At 48.2% G+C, this 21803-nt stretch overlaps 1 long non-coding RNA gene across 1 annotated transcript; it reads left to right on the forward strand.

Moving 5' to 3' along the window:
* Positions 1 to 9493: 9493 nt before the first annotated feature.
* On the forward strand, positions 9494 to 11131 carry LOC148674018 (uncharacterized). Its single transcript, XR_015933752.1, has 2 exons — positions 9494 to 10205; positions 10989 to 11131. It is a non-coding gene; the product is annotated as an uncharacterized LOC148674018 (long non-coding RNA).
* The last annotated feature ends 10672 nt before the right edge of the window (positions 11132 to 21803 follow it).

Genomic DNA, 21803 nt, shown 5'->3' on the forward strand with positions numbered 1-21803 from the left:
ATAACGCAGAAATTGAGCAGCTAAGATTTGGGCTTTTTGAGATAGGCCCCTGATCCCCTGAGACCCTGTATTGGATATCGCCGTTAGTCATTAAATGTGCGTGGGATTGCCTTTTAAAACTTTCTAAGAAACGCTGATCGCTCACACAGAGCCACACACACGACTGTTTGTGCTGATTTGCCTACCAGGTCAGGAGAGACTGTATCTAACCCTGAAGTGATGTAGACACCGAGCTTCAGCAGCATCACAGAGTGAGCTGCCTGGGGGAAGGCACAGAGTCTTGGAGGAATGCTCCCTGGAGATCAGTGCCTCCTGATTGTAAACCCAGCCTCAGCCTCCGCCTGGCACCACTTGGCCGGATTCAACTATATAAAATATATTAGAATCTCAGCAACCACTTCATCACATCGTTTCCATCTTGAACAGGTGTCATATCAATAAGCATTTGACAGGGTAATGTATACAGTGCATATATCTATCCTTGCATCCAAGTGATCCAAAAAGCAGGTTCTCAGTGTTAATTCAAAAACTGAAAATATTGATGGAGTCGTTTGTTGCTTTTTCCTCAGTGTGGAGCACATCCAGCAGGAATGCAGGACCGATCATTACTGCCAGGCAGAAATAGTTTATTGATTTGCTCTGGGGTTGTATATGCAAGTAATCTTTTATTAGAAGTCAACGGTTTGTGTTCTTCTGATTAATCTGCCCCGCTTAAAAAACAAAGGAACTGCGTGCAGGCCGTTCGGAAGCCCCCAACAGGGGCAAACACTTTCCGAACTCCGGAGCTCGGGAGATATGGATGTAGGTGCTGACGAGGTCGGAGTAACAAAACGTTTGGTCGATCGCCTAAGCTAAGCTTTCTCTGGGCAGCTCTGTCACGTGTCATCCAACAGGCACTATCATTTCCACTCCTTGGAAAAATAAATCTATTAATAGATATGCCTGCATTAGATAGGGAGTGGAGAGCTTCTGAATTACAAGCATACTTCCAGGAAGGAAATGCTAGAAAGTTAATGCATCTGCCCAGAGATGTGCACTGTGGTAGGTCATAGAACCACAGTAACAGCAAACCGTAGCTGGACAGACAGAATTTGCAGCAGAACATGGAGACATATGGTGATGAATAACTGAAGTCTGGGGGATTCACAACAGTGCTAAAGCTTCACAGCGCTTACCTCAAAGCACAGAATCGCTAAGGGGTGGGATGAGCTGCCGAGCCATGCTGTGTGTCTTTTGGTGCTCAGAGAGAGAAACTCACTCTCTGCACTGATCTGCTCTGTTCAACCCTGATCGATTGATCAAACAATCAATCAATCAGTTTCATAATTCAAAGTGTTTAATCTAGCTAATGAAATTCTTAATTCATCTTAATAATGAGAGTTATTATAAAAGTCAGCAGCAGGGATAAATGAAGCAAGTCCAGCTCTGTTTCCAGGTCCCTGTAATGTCATGGACGGGAGGGGAACGGCACTCTGTCCCTGGCCCAGCTGACATCAAGGCACACACTGGAAACCCGTCAACTGGGACTGGCTGCTTTCTGTCTGATCCAGGCCGCGGCGTGCGGGTGTGACCGTCACGGCTCTGTGGCGGCTCGTGCTGCAACACCTGGGGCGCGAACCCGGGTCTCCGGTGTAACGCATCAGGGAGCCATCCGAGTGAGCGAAGGGAGACCTCCCCCTCCCAGCCACGCGCAGGGAGGGCAATGATGTCACCATGCCCAAACTTGCTCCGCTACACAGGGAAGAGCTCTGCTATGTGGCCAGTTTTGATAAAAAAAAAGCCAAACAGCTGGAAAAGCCAAAACAGACAGCTCGGTCACAGCCTCCTCCCAGACCGTTTTGTGCTGATGCAAGGAAGTATAACTGCCGTTTCCTGGCCATGGGAGCCCTTCGGGTGTGACCGGCTGGCGTCAAAGACCTCCTCTTCCCTGCTGTTAACTCAGTGCTGACGTCGTCTGTCTCCTGGTTGCCTTGGAGGCCTCCGCACTGAGATCTGAGCAGAGCGTGATGCCCACACACAAGACAGCCACTGATCTGCAGCGAGGGAGACACAGAAAGGTCATTTGGGACAATGTCCTGTCCATTGAAGCAAACAAAAACCCACTACCACTTTCTCCCTCTTTTGTAGGTTGCTCCGACTACTGCCCTTTCAAAGTCCGGTTGAGGAACAGGGAAAACAGAAAGTGAGGTCAGAGCATCTCACCACGGTCACCATCGAGGTGACCCCGCCCCATTTCTGAGGCAGAGGTGGGGATCTGTTAATGGTTCAGCTGCAAGGTTTGCATTTGGCTTAATTTGCTAATTTCACGCAGCTCAGCAGCTCCAGACTAATTAGACTAGGCTAAGTCATAATTAGACAAGTATAAATGGCAAGATGGTTTAATAGAAAATGCACAGCACTGAGTAATGATTTTTATTGTCACTCTATTAGCGCATGACACAATGTGGAGTGCTTTAATAACTGATCATCAACATTTTTCATACAAATATCTGATCAGAAACCTTCAAACTTTTAAGCAATGCTGTGTGTTCTCAATAATGGATTATCACCTATAGGTGCCACAGTATGTGGAAACCCACTATCACCATGTCTTTATATAAGCACAGTGGAAAAGACCTTGCATAAGCTGTCTTAGTGCTGGATTTTTTACATAATTTATTAAGCCTTCTGCACGTCCTCAGAACCGAGAAGGGTTAATGATAATCCCTTTGACTTCTGAAAGCTGTGATATGAATTGCATAAATGGTTTCTATTTTTTCCTGGTTGCACACATAACTAGTTCTTTAGTTATTGTTGGCTGGTAAACTGATGTTGTATGGCATTGTAATTAGAAATGTCTTTACTCATCAGAGTGAATATAGAACGGGCAGTGCACCCATCCACATGCACAGAATACCCCTCCACCTGCACAGAATACCCCTCCACCTGCACAGAATACCCCTCCACCTGCACAGAATACCCCTCCACCTGCACAGAATACATCTCCACCTGCACAGAATACCCCTCCACCTGCACAGAATACCCCTCCACCTGCACAGAATACATCTCCACCTGCACAGAATACCCCTCCACCTGCACAGGATACATCTCCACCTGCACAGGATACATCTCCACCTGCACAGGATACCCATCCACCTGCTCAGAATACATCTCCACCTGCACAGGATACCCTTCTACCTGCACAGGATACCCATCCACCTGCTCAGAATACATCTCCACCTGCACAGGATACATCTCCACCTGCACAGGATACCCTTCTACCTGCACAGGATACCCATCCACCTCCACAGAACACCCACACAGAATAGACAGCTGCCTGGACAGAACAGACAGCTGTTTGGAAAGCCAGAACAGCCGAACACATTGAAAGAACAGGAAGGGCTTGAGATGGGAGTGACCTTGGGAGAGCACGTGCTGGTGCTGAAATCCCCTCAGACTGACACCGCTGATAAACATGCAGCGCAGCGCCCACAGGGTCCAGAGTGTCCCGTGAGCCGGGCAGGGAGGGGGCCCGGCCCGGGACAGGGAGCTCGCAGGGCAGGGTGGCCCTGGGCTACTGCCGCCGCGGTGCGCCTCCATTGACGTCCAAGGTTATTGAAGATAACGAGCTATTAAGAAATGAATAAATAAACAGGTCGGGGTTATTATTAATAATAAGGCCGATAAGCCAGTAAATGTGAACCCTCTATCTTGTGCTGTCAGCTGGTCTTATTTGGAGGCATCTGCTTCTGCACAACTGCCGATTATTTCTAAATGGCTTTTTAATGGCTCCTACCTTTCCACCTTATTTTATTAACAGTTGCCCTCCTTTGTAAATACGCTGTTGTCAGTGGAATGCTAATAGCCAGTCTGCTGTGTTTAATTCTGGCAGCTTGTCAGGTGAGGATCGGCTGCAAACATCCGCCTCCCTGTCTGCACCTGCCCTCGATCTCTGCCCAGGTGGTTCCGCGTGGCGCGGCAGGGCGCAGGCCGCGCCCGGCCCCGAGAGACGGGTGTGTGCGCGCACGAGCATGGGCCGCGCAGGACTCCAGTGGGGGGAAGAGATGGCTCTGCACTCCATCTGCAGAACCAGAGTTTATCGGAGAAAAAGCCTCGTGAAATAAATGACATTTATTTAATAGCCTCATAATATCCCTCTCATCTTTGTTTTATTTAGTGACTTAGCCAGAAGACGTCTCCCTGCTTTGTAACGCAGCTGCATTATTCATAACTGTACATTATAAACTCACAGAAGCTGTTACACAGTGCAATACGAGGCAGATTGGCAATAATCCAATATGAAATATTAATATCAGATGATTTTTTGGGGCTTTTGGCAAGTGTTGTATTCTGAACGGATCTTGTCAACTGACAGCTAGAAGGCCATTTAAAAACCCCAAAACTTGTAAGATGCCGAACTGATGGAGGAGCTCAGTGGTGGACTGGTGGACGCTAGTGACGTCATCACTCTGCCCGGAACCTGGACCTCTCCGGCACTCGTGCTCTCCCGTGCTCTCCCGTGCCCGTCTCGGGCGCCGGCGTCCCAGGGCGCGTGGAGATGTGTGACGCTTGGTGCCCCCGCCTGAGAGGGAGGGAGGCCGGCCCGTGTGAAAGCGCCCAGCCCATCGATCAGGGGAGCGCCGGCCGGCATGGGCGCCGCTGTTCTGATTAACGCAGGCGGTGCGAGCCCGCCCGGAGAATCCCAGGGATAGCTGCAGCACTTCCCGGGATAGCGCCGTCTCTGCTTTATTGCAGCCGGGCACCGTGCCCCGGTCTCTCTTTCCGTTAATAATTCATGCCACTGCGCCACGGCAGGGTGGAAGAGCCGCAGGCTCTCGAGGGGTCGCAGGAGGTCGGAGCTGGTTTGCCTCTCTTGTCCGAGTTTAATTACCCTTCATCAGGGGCACTGCGGCTCAGTGTTCCATTGCACTTTCTCCTCTGACACCTGCTGCACTAATAGCAGCTGTGTGCATTATGGAAAATACAGAACAGGGAAAATATAGAGTGGAGCGGTGGCTCTGTGGCTCAGGGTCTGCGCCTGTGGCTGGAAGGTGGCCAGTTCGTATCCCGCGGCCGGCAGAGGAATCCTACTCCGTTGGGCCCCTGAGCAAGGCCCTTCACCCCAGCTGCTCCAGGGGCGCCGTATAAATGGCTGACCCTGCACTCTGACCCCCAGCTTCTCTCCCTGTCTGTGTGTCTCATGGAGAGCAAGCTGGGGTCTGTGAAAAGACAAATTCCTAAAGCAAGAAATTGTATAGGGCTAATAAAGTAATCTTTAAAAAAAACATCTTAATTTGACAGAAAGGAGGGTGGTGTGGTGGTGCAGTGGCTAGCAATTGGTCCTGGTGTGAGTGTGTGTAGATTCCAGAACCGACCAGTGAAAAGCTTTGTTTCCTTGACATGTCATTTGTGTCTTGCGGACTGAAATGGCCAGATTCTGTTCCTGTATTAAACCCTCAGTACCTGCACAGAGATATTTTATCCATCCACTCACTACAGCTGCTTCATCCTGTAGGGGGTGACAGTGATCTGGAGACTAATCACAGGGCACGAGGCAGGATTATGCCCTGGAAAGACACAGCACAGGCTCAATTTAGAAAGACCAATTAACCTTGTAAGCAAAATGCTGGGAGGTGGGAGAAAAGCATTTGAAGAAAACTCATGCAAACACAGGAGAGCATGCAGGTCTCCTGGCCCAGACAAAATCCAACAAAATCTGACAAAATCTCTGGGTGGGAGCGGAGCTGTGCACCATACCACCATGCAGTCTTCTCATTTGTTACATTAAATTCAAATTAACATATATAAAACACAACACTTAGGGGATTAAAGACAACTGCAGTGAAAAACCTAGGCAGTATGATGCATGAGAAAAGTATTCAGCCTTTCTAAGTTAGAACGCAGGCAAAACGAAATAAAAAACTTCTCAATATAAATTACAAACATATAATGATGGTGCCTTTTGTGTTTGGCAGAGGTGTTTTCTCTTTACACAGTACTCGGTGTGCAATGTAACAAAGACGAGTGAATCAAATGGCTCATTTAATCCAGCCTCTAGTTGTATTTCTTACTCCTGTGTCAAGAATGATCAGAGACAAGAATCGAGAACGGACCGAGTTTGTGAGGGAGAGATTGGATGTGATGTGCAGTCGGGTTGTGATAGGATAGCCGGAATCTTTAAAAGCAGGTTAGTTTTTCAGATCATGAAACTTTTAACACGCAGTGGATATGCACTCCCGAGTGTTAGTGATGTAATGGAAACATGCTCTCGGGCAGCTTCAACACAGAAAGTTTCCCTCCGAAGGATTGCATCATATGAACCATTAATCAATCATCATGCAGTCATCACATCATTCCAGATCTTTCTTCTGTGATGTGGGTTTTGTTGAATCGTTTGCACTGTTCTATTTCCAGGGACTGCAGTAATATGTTACAACACTCTGAAGCTTGGAGCACCATGTGACACCAGTCAGTGACCACAGACAGCTGCTGAAAAGTGTTCAGTCAGATTCACTAATGATGGAGATGAAAAGGCAGGCTGGGGTCGGACCTTGAAAACGAAGTTTAATGTTTTATGCAACTGGCTGGCTTTCATGGCTGCAGACAATCTGAAATCCAGCCTAGCTGCTTTGACAAATCTCCTTTTAAGGAGCCGGTTTTATGTAATTTCTCCATCTTCCTCTTTTCAGAATGACAGCACTTGGGTCGGTAGAATAATTTTTTTTTAAGGCGGATATGCAAGTTACGTGTCAACTGAAAAAGATTACAAAAGCAAAATCCCCAGAGATTTTCCGCTGGTTCTCTGATCAGAAGGTTAAAGCCAATGTCACTTTGGGAAGATGAGAGAGAGAGAGAGAAAGGTTTGGGATTTTTTCCAGTCTGACATTTAATATGCTCTGTCATGCATGCAGGGTACTTGCTCTGCAGGAGGATGAAAAACAGCCTCAGTGGAAGAGGCAGGCTGCTCGACGACAGAGCGAATGTAGAGATGCCAGTGACAGAGATCAAAATCTTGCTCCCCATTTACTAAGTGCCCTTCATCCTAAACTCACTCTCTCCCCTAAAGACGGGTGGCGCCATTTGGGGTGGTACAGCAGCCACTTGGTGCCAGCAGCTCACCAGCACAGCAGACAAGTTTCTTCGGTAGTTAAACTAGAGAGGGAAATTGAGATTTTGTCAGGCTGTGCAAATCCTGTAGTGAAATTTAGACAGGCCACTAAGACTTAGAGTGAACCCATCCTGTTCCAAACAGTGCAAGGACCACAGTCAGTGAGGTCCAACACCTGTCCAGAAGATAGCAGGTCCAGCAGCTCAGAGCCCCCTTCATCAGTAAAGAATGAATCTCTATTTGTATCCTTTCTCTAGCCTTTGTTAATCCTCTAATCAGTGTTCATCTTGCCTGTATTTGTTTTTAGCTTGTGTGGTTGAAGAATCTAAGCCTCCACAGCGAGAGTCCACATGTCTAGCATCGCAGACTATAATCTCACAGTACACATGCAAACTTCTTAAGCGTTGCTGAAGCACAGCTGCACTGTGACTAGACCGTATTTATGAGCCCTCTATGTAGGAATGAATTATCAGCACAGCTGGGGGGGTGCAGACACGGCACTTATCTCTGTACGTTGTAAATACGCGTGTCCGTTCATGGGGATAACGTCTCCAGGGGTCACCAGATAACGCTGGCTCTGGAATCCGCTGCACGGAGCCGGCCGCGGCGCTGGAGAGGGAGCGTGCAGAGAGCACCCGAGGGCTGGACACCAGTTTGCTTATTGCCCCTGCTGGGCTCGTCTCACTGCCTGCCTTGTTAAATGAGGCAAGAGCAGGAGGACAGTGAGTGAGAGACAACGGAAATGGGCAATGAAGTACACTTATTTACAGGGTCAGCTCTTTCACTTGCAGGCCTCCTTTTGGATCAGTGTGTTACTTTCAGTGTGCTGGAAGTTCAACATGGGCAGCTTGCTCCACACTCCCACCACCTCTCTGTGTAGAGACGCTAGTAGCTTAGTGATCCAGGAAACTCTCCCAACCAGCTCCTGAAGCATCCCAGGCAATGTGATGTAGGAGCATTAGCAATATGGATGCAGGAGCATGGGGCCCCCAAAGGTCCCACCAGTGGTGGTGCTCTTTCAGATACCTCACGTGGGAGTCAAGGTCTTGTTATCGATCAACTGACTGAGCGCCACTAGAGCTGCGGGGGCACATCTCAGCCAGGACATCCCCAAACTGTGTCACGCCCTCTACAGCTAGAGGGCGCTCCTACTCTGTCCTGTTCCTAGTTTCCCTGTGCTTTGCTTGTCCTTCCAGTGTGTCCTTGTTTGGGGCTATATATTTCCGTGTCACCCTTTCCTCCTTGCTCAGCATGGAGGGTTCGGATGTCTTGAGACCCGCCTAGCACCAGGTTGTCTCCTCTGCGGCCTAAGGGCATAGATTTCTATCTCCTGAGCCCGGGCTAACCCCCGTTTTGCCACTGCGTATAGGGTTTTTTTGCTCTCCTGGCCATTCCACGGCTTGCCCTTTCCAACATCCGTGACAGAATGCAGCGTGAAATCCCTCTGCACCTGCGTCATCAGTGGGAGTGGCTCCCTCCTTCCTCGACACGTTGTGGAAAACAGCTGATGGCTCTGATGGAGCACCTTGGAGGAGGAGGGCAGCGCACAGTCCTCACCCTGCTGTGGTGGTATATCTGCTGCAGTCCCCGAAAGCGGAGTTCATTTACACATGGCGGGCTCGGAGCTGGGGGGGGAGCACTGTTCATCCCCCAGTGGATGGCGATTCTGAAATGCAAGAAAAAAGAAGAAGATAAGACACCTTCTGCTACTGGAGCAGTCAAGCCCTCCCTGCCCAGCTGCTGACACACAGACGTCAGTGTTCTGGGGAGCGAGGAGACAGCTGGTACAGTACAGACCTTTCTGTTCTCCTTCATGTGCCACATTAAACTGGTATCTCTGGTTATCACCTTTACTGTAAATAGTCAGTATTCTGTGATGGGTGTGAATGCTTAACCATGAAAAGGCATTTTATATCATACAAACTGATTGACTGATTGATTGATTGACCAACCGACCGAATGATTGATCACTCTTTTCTGACTCTAGAAGCACAGCACATTTCGATTCAAATGGTACGTCCTTATCTTACAAGGCTTGTTCACCAGCATCTCCCCCTGAGCCCTTGTCTGTCTCTCCTCGGCGTTCAGGAGTGCTGCAGCTTCAGAGGAAGACGTCCTGCTGAAGAAAGATGAACAGCCCGGTATTAAACTTTGCTTTTTAATACAAGCATGGAGTTGCAAAACCTTCCTGCTCTGCCCATCACAAGACAAATGCCTGTTTTTCTCCAGAGGTCTTATTAAAAGCTATAACACCAAGCTAAGGCAACAATGAGCCAGGAGTAAACAGAGATCTGGAGGGTCAGGACCTTTAATGAGGCAGTATTTCAATATTTACACTCCCCGAATTAAATAGCGAAGTAGCAGCGACTTCAGACACACCCTCCCTGTGTGCGTGTGGGAGCCGCCCACCGGACACACCGGACAAATTCCCAGAACTGGGAAGGGGGCTCACCACGAGGAGGGCTACCGCACAGCGAGCGCCAGGAATAGACCAGGATGCAGCGCTGAGCACTTTGGAGCCAGAAATAGAGCCTCCCCTGGGAGGCCGTGAGGAGACGCAACCAGAAATAAAATCCCTCTTTATTGCAAGTCACTGCAGCGCACAGGAATAGAAGCTGCCCCAACACCCCCCTGTTTCCAGACGGGAAAACACCGGTGAAGACTCAGCACTGCAGAGGGAGGGCAGCCCAGTCTCCCCGTCCCCCCGGCTGTGCCCCAGGAGAGGACGACGCTTCAGGGGCTGAAAAGAGCAGACTGCCTCGTTGCGTGTGTATTTTAATTGTTTTGCCTCTGTCTTTTCTTTTTCCGCCAAGCGCAGCATGAATAGAACATTCTGCAGCGTGACACGTTTATTTCTTCTATGACTCGCGCCGGGCGCACGGGCGCCCGCGGCGACAGAGCCCATCTGGTGCGGAGTGAGCTCCCGGGCAGGGCTTCTCCGGGTTCGCACGGGAAACCACTGGGCACGCTGGCCGTGCCCTGCGTGGCGCTCCGGGCTGGTGCCAGGATCAGGGAGGGCACGGGTTGAGTTCCTCCGCGATGTGGAAGGGCACCCTCGCAGGTGTCAGACACCCACTTCAAGCCCCCGAGAGAGGAAACAGGAGCGACTGTCTCCAAAGTGATAGCACAACAAGAATACTGCTGTCAGAGGAAAAGGATACCAGTTTCTAGTATTGGGGGAACGATCGAAATGCAGCTTGGGAAATGAACATGATACTAGCGATGTGTTGATGTTGCAGGAATGCTGCAAGTCTAATAGCATGTATATTTCAGTGGGTTGTCACCAGTGTGGTTCAAGGTTAGGCCTGAGACAGGGTTTGGGATTACAGTTAGGCACAGGGCTCAGCCAGGCTGGAAACAAGACTCCCAGCAATTAGATCATAAGACAAGTTACAAACGATAGGCAGCCATTCCACCCATTCAGCTCATTTTCCTGATTGATGTATCTCATCTAGCCTCTTTTTAAAAGAAGCCACAGCATCAGCTTTAACAGCATAGCTTGTTCCAGACCCCCACAACCCTTTGTGTAAAGACGTGCCTTCTGATTTCTGAATGTACTTCTCTGTAGTTTCCACTCGTCTGCTCTGGATCTTGTTGTTTCAAAAGATGTCCCTGAGGTTAGATTTGTCAATCCATCAATGGCTTCTCTTTTCATGACTACAACGTTTCAGTTGTCAGTGTAGTCCTTCAAGCCTGGGAATGTAACTGGTTGCTCTTCTGTTTATTGATACAAGAACAATATTTTATCATATTTTGTATTGTGGGGACCAAACATGTGTATAAATATTTTATGTGAGTTCTTACTCGTATGTTGTACAATTGGAATATAACATACCTCAATTTAAATTCTACACTTTTAATTTGTTGACCTTTGTATCACCTCCTCCTATTGTCTTAAAAGTGACAGTGACCTCAACGTGAAGACCTCAGACTCTTCTTCACGAGTGATTTCTTCAAGCTCAGAATTTCCCATCTTCGGTTAGTGATGTATGTTTTTACTACTTGCATGTAACACTCCACACTAGTCTTCATTCAGTCTGGTGTTCATTCATTCAGTCTTCCATTTATCTAAATCTTGTGAGGTTTCCTTTGCTGTTCCTACAATGTGTAATAGTCCTCCAATTTGAGTATCATCTCCAACCTTGTCTACTACTGGAATAGTGCTGACTACACCAGCACTCATTGATCTAAAGCAGGAAGAGTCCTAGGACAGATCCCTGGGGGGCATCATTAATTACATCTCTCCACTGAAGTATTTATCCCTTATTCTGTAACCTGTGTCCTGTCCCTTAACCAGCTCTTAATTCAAGTCTGGGCATCACCTTGAATGCCTGCTGCCAGCAGTTTTACATCATTTTTTCAAAAGCTTTTAAAACTATATGTATATCATAAAGTATGCTCTTATTTATTCTTTACTGCTGTTTCTTGTACAAAGACATCTTAGTATTTTGAGCAATCTTCTACATCCATGTTGACTATCCTCCTAGAATATTGTCGCTATAATGTACAGATGATTGTCAAGTTTCACTTTTTTATAGTTCCCCTGACCTTGCATGCAATTAAACAGGGATTTACTTGTCTGGATTTACTTTGGTTTTGTCACCCATTTTATGATTGGGCATTACATTAGCAATTTACCACTCAAGGGTTATTACCCTGGTATTGAGAGACTCAGACTTGAAGAAGAGATGTGTTAATGGCCTATGGATAACATCTGTTGTTTGATTTCGTTAAGTGCATTTGGTAGAATGCCACCTGTAAGTACTGTACCTGTAGCACCTCTGTCTGTGCTATGCTAATATCATTTAGAAGAGAACTTTGCTCTGCCTGAAGTGTGTTGTTGATTTCTTCCTTGGTAAATACCTGTGTGAAACATTCCATTAATACATCAGCCATTTCTTTATCCTCATCTAGAATTCACCCCTGAGACACTTCGACTTGCAGTGGATATTTTTTGTAATGCAGCAAAAACTTTCATTATTTAATTCTGCCTTCACTGCAGTATTCCTTTCTGTCTCTCTTGCCATTTCTAATATCCTTATTTTGTACCTTTGTAGAAAGAGGAAGTAATGTCTGGAGCAGGGCTCTGTGAACAGCAGATTCTGATCAATAATAGTCTCATACTGAAGCAGAAAAGTAAATATTTTTCTATGTGAAATTTCAGAGAGATTGCAGATTCACTCGCAGTAGAGACACGAGCATCAGTGTGCTGCAGCTGGAGTGGGCTCAGACTCAAGAGCTTGGGGCTCACAGTGACGTGCAGGAGCGGCTCGGCTCAGACCGTGGTGCTTTGTGGGACTTGTTTCCAGTGTGGATATAGAAGATGGCCTTTGATTCACGCCATTGAGCCTGCACAGTTCACCTCTGGACAGGAAACCGTGAAACAGGAAACAGGGGTACTCCAGTGGAGTACATAGTGTACATGAGAACCTGAGAACAGGAGGCTCTTCTTTACACAAAGGGCTGTGGGGGTGTGGAACAAGCTGCCCTGCCACGTTGCTGACACTGCTGATATACTGCCTACATTCAGGAATCGGCAGACTAAGAGCCTCCAACCGAGACAGGATTTACACAAAGAGTTGTGGGAGTCAGGAACAAGCTACCCAGAGGAATCTTTCAGGAAGTGGCTGGATGAGAACCTTCAATTAACTGCTCATGACCAAACAGGCCAGATGGGCTGAATGGCCTCTTGTCTGTGACTCATCCTATGTTTTTATATTTATTTGTTGACATATACTGAGCTGTGCCATTCACACTGCCAGCCTGTTCCGGCAGACGCAGATTTTCTCTGCTTTATTCCTTTCACACTTCTTCCATAGTTAATGTCAACATTCTCCAGAATAAATACTGTTGCTATTTCAGGAGGTAGCTGGTTGCATAACGCTCACATGCTTTGGCAGGGTGGCTGGTGTGGTACAGTAGCTGCAAAGTGTGCTTTGGTCACCGTTTGTCTTTGGCAGTGCGAAAATATCTCCCTGTCCTACAGCCCAGGAGCAGCACAGACATGGCCCTTATTGCACCACTGGGAATGTCCTTAATAAGCCACTTGGAATGTCCTTACTTCGCCAGTGGGAATGTCCTTACTTCACCACTGGGAATGTCCAGAAATGTCCCACAACACCGAGACAGAAACATACCAGCTCTGTTAATCTCCACCCCAGCAAGAAAATTTGGATCTCAGAAGAATCAGCATTTCTTGTGCCGTGAAACATCTCTAATTGGCCTCTGCTTTCTGTTGCGGGCCTGGGGCTGCCTGTAAAAAGGAAAAACAAGAAGTATATAAATTTTTAATCTGAAGCTGCTGCAGTGCTCTGCTCTGCCAGGCCTCTTGGCTTTCCTGCTCCGCGGTGATGAGTGAAATTTTGATCCCTGACAAGCCGCAGTCCGGCTCAGGTTGCTAATGGATGGATCCCTTTGGTTCCAAGACTGGCTTGTTAGCGCTGAGAGATATTCCAACAGGGAGAAAAAGTGCCAGAAGCAAACTGGAGTTGATACACTCTTGGTTGCAAGGACGTTCCACAGTTATTCAACACTGCTCTAGCATCATGGTTTCATTAAAGTAGCAGTATCCGTGTGCGGTGTGCAAATATAGGGGTCTGTTTTACTGCAACAAGTAGCCAGACATCATGGTGTCGTATCCATGTAGATTGCAATTGCATTGTGACACAAGAGTCCTTGCAAGCTTCATTCCTGGGCAAATAAGCTGAAATGTCTGACCAGCCCTTTCTTGAGTCTGCAAACAAGAGACGTTTGGGTCAGGTTTGCAGAGATGTTTCTTTATTTTTTTGTGCAGCCATTACACAGTGACCAGGTCAGCGTACTGTAATGGCAAACACCCAGGACAGGACACCAGTTCCTCACAGACACAAAGACAGGCACGCACTCTCACCAGGGCAAATTTTCCCAGAAGCCAATTAACCCACCAGTATGTCTTTGGACTGTGGGAGGAAACCAGAGGAAACCCACACAAATGAAGCAAGTAGAGAGCGTCCCAGTTCTGGAAATGAACCCAGGGCCCCAGTACTGGAAGGCAGTAATGCTGACCATTGCACCACAATTATGAATTAACGTAAGGCTACCAACATTTATTTTGATTTATTTAGGTGTGGACAGCATAACAGAGGCATAAATAAATATAAGAGCTGTCCTGTTTGTAGATCTGGTTACAGGGGGGAAAAATGTGGAAATGTTGTTTATGTAACTGCATGTGCGCCGTCAGAAATAAACTAATTTGTCTTCTGCTGTCACCTAGTGGCCAGGGCTGGTGTTGCCAGAGGATGTGCACATTATCATATCGGAATCCGAATCAGAATCACTTTAAGTACGTTACGTGTTCAAGGTGTTTGATGTCTTGGCTCAAAAATACAGATAGAAACAATTCAATAATACATGTACACTTCACACAGAGAACTTGCACTGGTCCACAGTTACAGACACACTGCATCCTGTATTCCTGTGCTCACGGTAAGCAAGGTGATGGACATGAGTAAGAGGCTGTTGGGATGTGTTGACTGATCAGTAGCGTCTCACCCGGCTGAAGGTTTGAAACAGACGGTGTCCTGGACGAGAGGAGTCATTCCCAATGTTTTCTGCTCCCTTCTTCAGTCTGAGTTTATGCGGGTCTTCAATAGGTGGCAAATGGCAGCCAGTGAGTCTCTCTGCACAGCGGCTCATGTGCTGCAGTCTGCAGTCTCCAGGGTGGACAGACGCGTTACTAAACCAAACACTTAAATTACTTTATTTGAGGATCTATCATGATGTCAAGCAACTGAAAACACACAGGGGGGGCTTGTATTACTGTGCTTCTGTGTTGTATCGTCAATATTGCCAGCGCAGTGAATTATGTTTCCTTATAATAATTCCATGCGTGTTCTATAGAGCTTTTCATCTCAAAGGACTGAAATGCTCTATGCACACACTAATGGGGAACATTAGGCAGGCCAGATTAGGGTAGCCCAAGGTGGAATCTAGCCAGGACACCAGGGTTAACACCCCTGGTCTTACAAACAGCCATGGGATCTCTAAGGCCCAAGTCGTCTGGACCTTTGTTTAATAATGTCATGTTCACATTATGCGAACTTCTATAGCTCAGTGCCATCATACTGGAGAGTAAGTTTGGAAATTCTGGTCTAAGAGAAAGGGACCCACCCAGACCCAGGACACCTGCTTTCAACCCCCTCCATCAAAATAGAATTAGCTATCTTTTGGGGGACGATTTAACATCACGGGACAAAGTGCAATTTGTTATATCACGTCAATCATCCGCTGCACTGTTGCATCCATGTGCAAATGCCAGCACTTAAAAGGCAGGTTTCTGCACCTTAATGAACGCCACCTTAACCAACGCCACACTATCGCACCGATCCCCCGAGAGCAACAGCTGCTCTGTAACAGAGCTGCATCTCGACAACTGTCACTCACCAGCTAAGTTTCTGAGTGAGACATCAACACAAGTTGAACAGTGTCATATTAATCTTTGGGGTGCTCATGTAAATACTGTAAGTATCTTATTTTAGACTTACTAAAAGTAATTAATTTTTTACTGTCAGTTTTGGAGCATTGTATTCCATCTTTTGACACGGAATGGGAAAGGAGCTCAACGTGACACAAGACGTTCACTACTGCAGCCTGACTGCTGAAAAATACAACTTTGTCTGATCGGCAGGCGAGTGAGTTCCAGCTTTATGGATCTGGAGCTCTTTGGTGAGCCTGTCAAAAATGAATAAATAAAACAATAATTAACCAGCTTAAAAAAAGGAGGGCGGTATCACAATCAGCGCTGCTCCGCGGTCTCTCTGCTGTGCAGGGCGTTGGACTGGGTTGTAGTGCTGTTTCTGAACAAATGGAAGACTCCATCTTCACGAAATACCACAGCCATGACATGACATGACAGCACGCAAACCTGCTGGCAGGGGGCGAGGGGAGATTTGAAGTCATTCTTTAATGTCACTCATTCGACATGCAGGGAAGAAAGGAGGGCTCTGAGTCTGTGTGGCACATCCATTATAGGATACAACATTTAATTTTCTGGGGCCACCACAGTGCTGTCTCCGTTTCTGCAGTCTTATTCTTTCGGATTAGACAGTGTGTCAGGAGCTCTCCAAGCAGTAGCACAATCTATCTTTCAAACCTAATTTTTAGGGGACTCCTCAGCGGCTCCACCAGTGAAGGCACATTGTATCTTGGGTTAATGGTCCGAGCCTGGATTGTTTCATGGGCACACTGACACTGGGGAGGGCATTAGCCTGCAAGGGTTTTATTGGCTTTCAGCTCACCTTGTGACTGAGGGATGGCAGTGATGTCAAGCAGAGACAGGTCACTCCTCCAATCAGTGCTGACTCTCCTGCTTGGCACTGTGGAGCAGACAGCAGGATGTGGAACTCAAAGGGAGACTGACTGACTCACTGACTCACTGACTGACTGACTGACTTTTTCTTAGGGAAGAGCATTACAATTAAGAGCAGGGAGCACTCTTTTGCACAAATGGTTGTGAGAGTCTGGAACAAGATTTCCAGACATGTTGTTGAAGTCCATAACCCTCAGTATGGCTTAAAGATTGAAAGATGGCTTAATGTAAACGGAAGGATTATCAAGAACTGACGGAGCAGACGTCCGTGCACAGTGCTGCTTCAGAGAGGACCCTTCAGCCGAAGACCTGGAACAGGGGCTTTCCTCTGGAGCTCCAGCGGTGCCCGTCCTTGGCCTCAGTCACAGCCTGCGGTGCTGAGAGACTCTAATTGCTCACAACTCTGCTTGTCCAGCATTAACTAAACCACAAAATCGAAAATTATTTTTTTCAAAGCACGGTTTCTTATTTGTAACCCCCCTGGAGGCAGTATGTTCTTTCTGGAAATAATTTCCTAATTATCTGGTCTAGGAAGAAATCCAACAGCCCTCCTCCAGGACTGCCAGACGATGTGATTTCCAATTTCTCGCTAATGTTCATTCGGTACAGCCTCCCCTGTCAAACTCCATTTGTTCTGGTGTCTGAGCCTGTGCTGAGCACCTGGAGAGCTACACTGGGCAGAACCCCTCTGGCCACTGCTGTCCTCCACCGCAGGCCTGCCAGCACCACTGGGATACAGCCACCAGAAAGACAGGTCTGATGTTCAGTGTCTGATGCTCATCCAAAACGGCTTTGCCGTCGGGGCTTGCGTGGAAGATGCCGCTAAAACTTTGAACACGAAAACAACAAAGCGGGAAAAAGGCTGTTAGGTGAAAAAGTCAGCTGAGCAGATTCAAAAATACACAAACAGCCGCAAAAATCCATCTGTCTGTTCTCTAGCCACCCCTTCCAGCTGAGGGCTGTGGGGCAGTCGGAGCCTATCCCAGCATGCCACAGGCTCAAGGCAGGCACACACACACAGCAGGACCACCCTTCCCAGAAGCCAGTTCATCTTCCAGCATGTCTTTGGACCATGGGCGGACACCGGAGCACCCGGGGGGAAACCCTCACAACCCCGGGGAGAACGCGCAGGCTCCACACAGACTGCACCCACGGGAGCCGGTCCAGAGCCCCAGCGCTGCGAGGCGGCCATGCTGATCGCTGCACCACCATCCCCTGGGACCCTGTACAGGACAAAGCGGTTCGGAAATGGATGGATGATGTTTTGTTGTAAAGAAAGCCTTTCGCTCCAAGGATTTATTTTCAGCCAGCCCTTTCTAAAGCGCTGTAACCGGCTCTGGCACAGAAGGCGCCAGTGCGGTCTGAATCTTCAGTTACAGTGACTACACCGACGGGCTCGGAACACGGGACTTCCGGTCACCCCTCTCTTCTCCTTGACCCGCGCCACCAGCTGCGCCCTGGAGCGGGGCCTCCTCTGACGTCACCGCGCCGCGAAGCCACAGGGGGGCCCCCGCGAGTTTCACGTGAGCCAGCACTTTATTCTGCCCGCGAGGACCGCAGCTGAGATAAGCGCGCGCGCGCGGGGGGGTTGACGGGCTGAGCGCGGGCTAAACAAGGCCCGCGTGACAGAGCCCCACTTCCTCTTGGTCCTAAAAAAAAACCCCGTTGGATTCGATGGAGACGGATGGGCGACGATTTCCACTTCGTTCTGATAAAAACGCAACTAGGGAAGCAGGAATGCTGGTGCTGTTTTTACGCTCCCGCTCATGCGAGCCGACAGAAGGAGCAGGCGCCCACCTGAAACAGGGGGTTCGACCGAACACATCGCCGTCGCGGTGGACAGCTGACATGTAGTCAGAAGAGGGACCACCCTGGTGTCGTTATCTCCCAGGTCTCATCTGACGTCGAGTGTGCAAGCGCGCCTTCCTGTGCTGTGCTGTTGAGCCGGTAAACAGATGACTCAGTAGGTATAAACTCTCGATAAGCCCACCCTGAGGTCTGATCTGAATCTCTTTGCGGCCTCGAGTCAAACCCTGCGGAAGCTCATCCGCCGCTCGGCTGAGCCGGCCCACAGCGCACCTCCGGGCCTCAGAACTCTTTCGGATTTTAACACAAATCAGTGAATTCGCCGAGAATTAGACCCTGGCGTACACCCTTGTGTGCGTGGCTAAATACAGCACAATAAAAGACATAGGTCTTAAAAAATTACATTGAATTATTGTGTTTTTAAACGCACTTGTAAAGGGTAAGGAACTAGAGCCTTTGGATGTGACTTGTTTTGGGAATTCCTGACAGCATGACGTCGTACTATTTGTTTAACAAACATCTTTATGTTTTGTTCTATTTCCCTATCAGATGAAAATATGTCATAACAACAGTCCTGAAATAAATGGTTTTTGTGGGATTTTACGTGATATAATGATATATTTATACAGAAGCCGTGTGTGGAGTCGAAGGCAAACGCTTGTCATGTGCTGGACGGACCACGCCAAGGACAAGGGGCGCGCAGGGTAATGAAGGCCTGGTACAGTATCTCAAATAGAGCCGTTAAAAAGGGAGATCCCCATCTGGTGTTTGTGCCTGCTCCAGTTGGTGCAAGGTGTTTTGTTCCGTGCTGGAATGTGTCCTGTATTCGTGACCCGCAGCTGAGCGCTGGCACGGAGGAAGAGGCCGGCGAGACGGCCTTCAGAGGGAGGACGGAGCTCGGCAGGAGGAAGTTTTCTTGGGGCTTTCTTTCTTTGAGCTTCCAAAGCAGCAAAGCCGATCGATTGCATCAGTGCCGTTTAGCAATCCTGAATTCCAAGGTCAGACTTTGAATTCTGCTTGGTGCTGCACATCACAAGATCTGCTGGCGGGGGGTCGGAGATAAACCTCATAAATTAAATATACATCTCTGATAACGAGCAAGCACGCAGTCGACGTTACCCGAATTCACCTGCTCCGCTAATGGCCTATCAAGCAACCACAAAAAAGGCTCTTTGCGTGCTTGGTCGTGGATTTCTGTATTGATCGGGACCTTTAAAAGCGATTTTCCTTGTTTTAGTAACATTAATTAAAGCCCAAGTTAATATTTCATTAGAAAAAGAATTCAGAAACTCGCGCTGGACGACATTAGAAATGAACTAGCATTATTGCAAGGATTTATATTGCAAAGTTAAACCACAGTACGTAAATAAAGATCAGGGCTTTAGACCGAGGCGTGGGTCGCTGCCAGGACTTTTGAACTTCGCGGGTAAGTCTGTTAAAACGGCCAGAGACTTCGCACGGAAAAACAGGCCTGCAGTGTCTGAAGCAGGGAGGGACTTTCTGGAATCGGGCGAAAAGCAGTTGTATGAATTCTTGTTCTGCGTTCTTTCCCATCAGTGAGTACGTCTGCTACAATATATGTCTAAAGCCAGAAGCGCTATCTGAATCTCATGAATGGACACCCCATCATCGCTGTTGTTGTTGCTGAGCAGCAACAGCGTGGTGATGGTCCGCGCTGAGGCCTTGTCGCTCCGAGCTCCTGGGTTTGAATCCGGGCGGGGGTCATTCGGGGTGGAGTCTGCATGTTCGCCACGTTCACCTGGGCGCTATACCTTCTTGTTTATCGTTCAGGGGCGTGTCCTATAGCCGCGGTGTCTCTTAATTCTCTCGTCAACACCCTCTTAATATGAAAAACATCCGTTTAACTGGCCCTCCCCGTGCGCGGCGCATCGAGAACGTGCGCACCACCACGTGCGTGTGCGAGGCGACAGCAGCGTCAGAGGACGTGTTCACCCTTCTCCCGCCGCCGGCTTGCCTTCCCGGCCCAACACGATAACAACAAATTAACAAGTTTTAAAAAGTGCATTTCCAGCCAGTCCGCCGGAATGCTCCAGCAACGCGGGTAAGAAACCGCGGTCGAAGAGCTCTGCTCGGCGCTCGGATCGGATCACAGCTGCTGATCGCGGATCAAGAAGTTTGCTCACTTCCACCGATCACCTTTGCAATGTCCGGCGGCGATGAAACTATTTCATTTAAGGGAAACATTTCCGCCCCTTTGTTTATTACCCCTAAGATGATCACTAGTTTATCAAAAGTCCCCAAAATAAAAGCAATACAACATTCTCCATCTCTCCGCTTCCTAAGCGTTTCGAGTAAGAGAAGGAGCGAGGCAGAGATAACAAAAGACTGTCAACTAAACAGAAAGCTAATTAAATGCGTTCTAATTAGTATCCCGACGTTAATAAGAACGCCCCAGTGTTTATTTAATTTTCCTGCAAGTATTTGCGAAAAAGGTCAAAGCTAGTTATTTACTAACGGTGGCTATTATATTCTTCCTGCGGGCTTATTTTAAGGGCTTCTCCCGGCTAGCTTCTCTGGATATCAATCATAATAATTAATTGCCGTTCCGACAGGCTTTTTTTTTTTGGTTTGTTTTGGCCACAAAATTAGCAGAAGAGAAAGTAATCGAGGTGTCGGCCGTTGTGTTGGTATGTGCTGCTCGGCGCCTCAATACGAATTCATCAAAGGTATCTCGTTCTTGACTCTTTTCGAAAAAAGCGGGACTCCCGGCCCTTTCTTGCTATTATTAATGTTTTAAATTAAAGAATTGTTTTTCCTCAGTTCAGCATGCTGCTGTGCGGAATTAAAGCCTCGCTCAGGGCAGACTGGGCGAGCGCTGTACTGCCGAACTGCGCCCCACCGGCAACCGGCAGGTCGCCTGCAGTTTCTTTGCATTTGTTAAACCTTTAAATACATACTTAAAAATAACTTATCCCGGCACGCAACGGGCGCAAGGCTCCGGCTCCAGTCCATCGCAGGACAGAGCATGCAAAGACACAGGCGCGCACACGCTGGCTGCGAGGAGAGGATTCGGATGGATGCTTCACGCAGGATAACGTGCAAAGTTCACCCAATGCCGGGGAGCGCCCCGCTGCTGGTGTCGCTGTCAGCCCAGCGCTCCCCTTGCCTGGACTCGGGAGGTGCGTGATGGGATTCCCCGCAGGCGCATCTTCTAGCCAAAAGCTAAAGGGCAAACGCCAACGTGATTGCAAACCGACGAGCACTGGAGATGCCCAGTAATGCTGGTGTTAGACCAATGTGGGGCTCGGTAGCGTAGCGGGAGATTGGGGACCCCAGAGCCAGCCTGTTCTGACTCTTGGACTGTTGGCCATGTCCCTCTGTGCTCTCCTGTACCTGTCTGTGGTCACTCTGCAGTCTAGAGCTCAGATTGTCTCAGTGTTCAGGTGTGGGGTTCTCAAATATTGCTAATGAGAAAATATTTCAATATATACTTATAATACATACAGGTTTATTCCCTGCTCAAAATAAAAGAAAGATAACACGTTTCGGCCGTGGAGCCTTCTTCAGGTGTGATGCAGCTACCCACCTGAATATATACAGTTA

This window comes from Lepisosteus platostomus, chromosome 3, assembly GCF_059453375.1.
Source record: "Lepisosteus platostomus isolate fLepPlt1 chromosome 3, fLepPlt1.hap1, whole genome shotgun sequence".
NCBI lineage: Eukaryota > Metazoa > Chordata > Actinopteri > Semionotiformes > Lepisosteidae > Lepisosteus > Lepisosteus platostomus.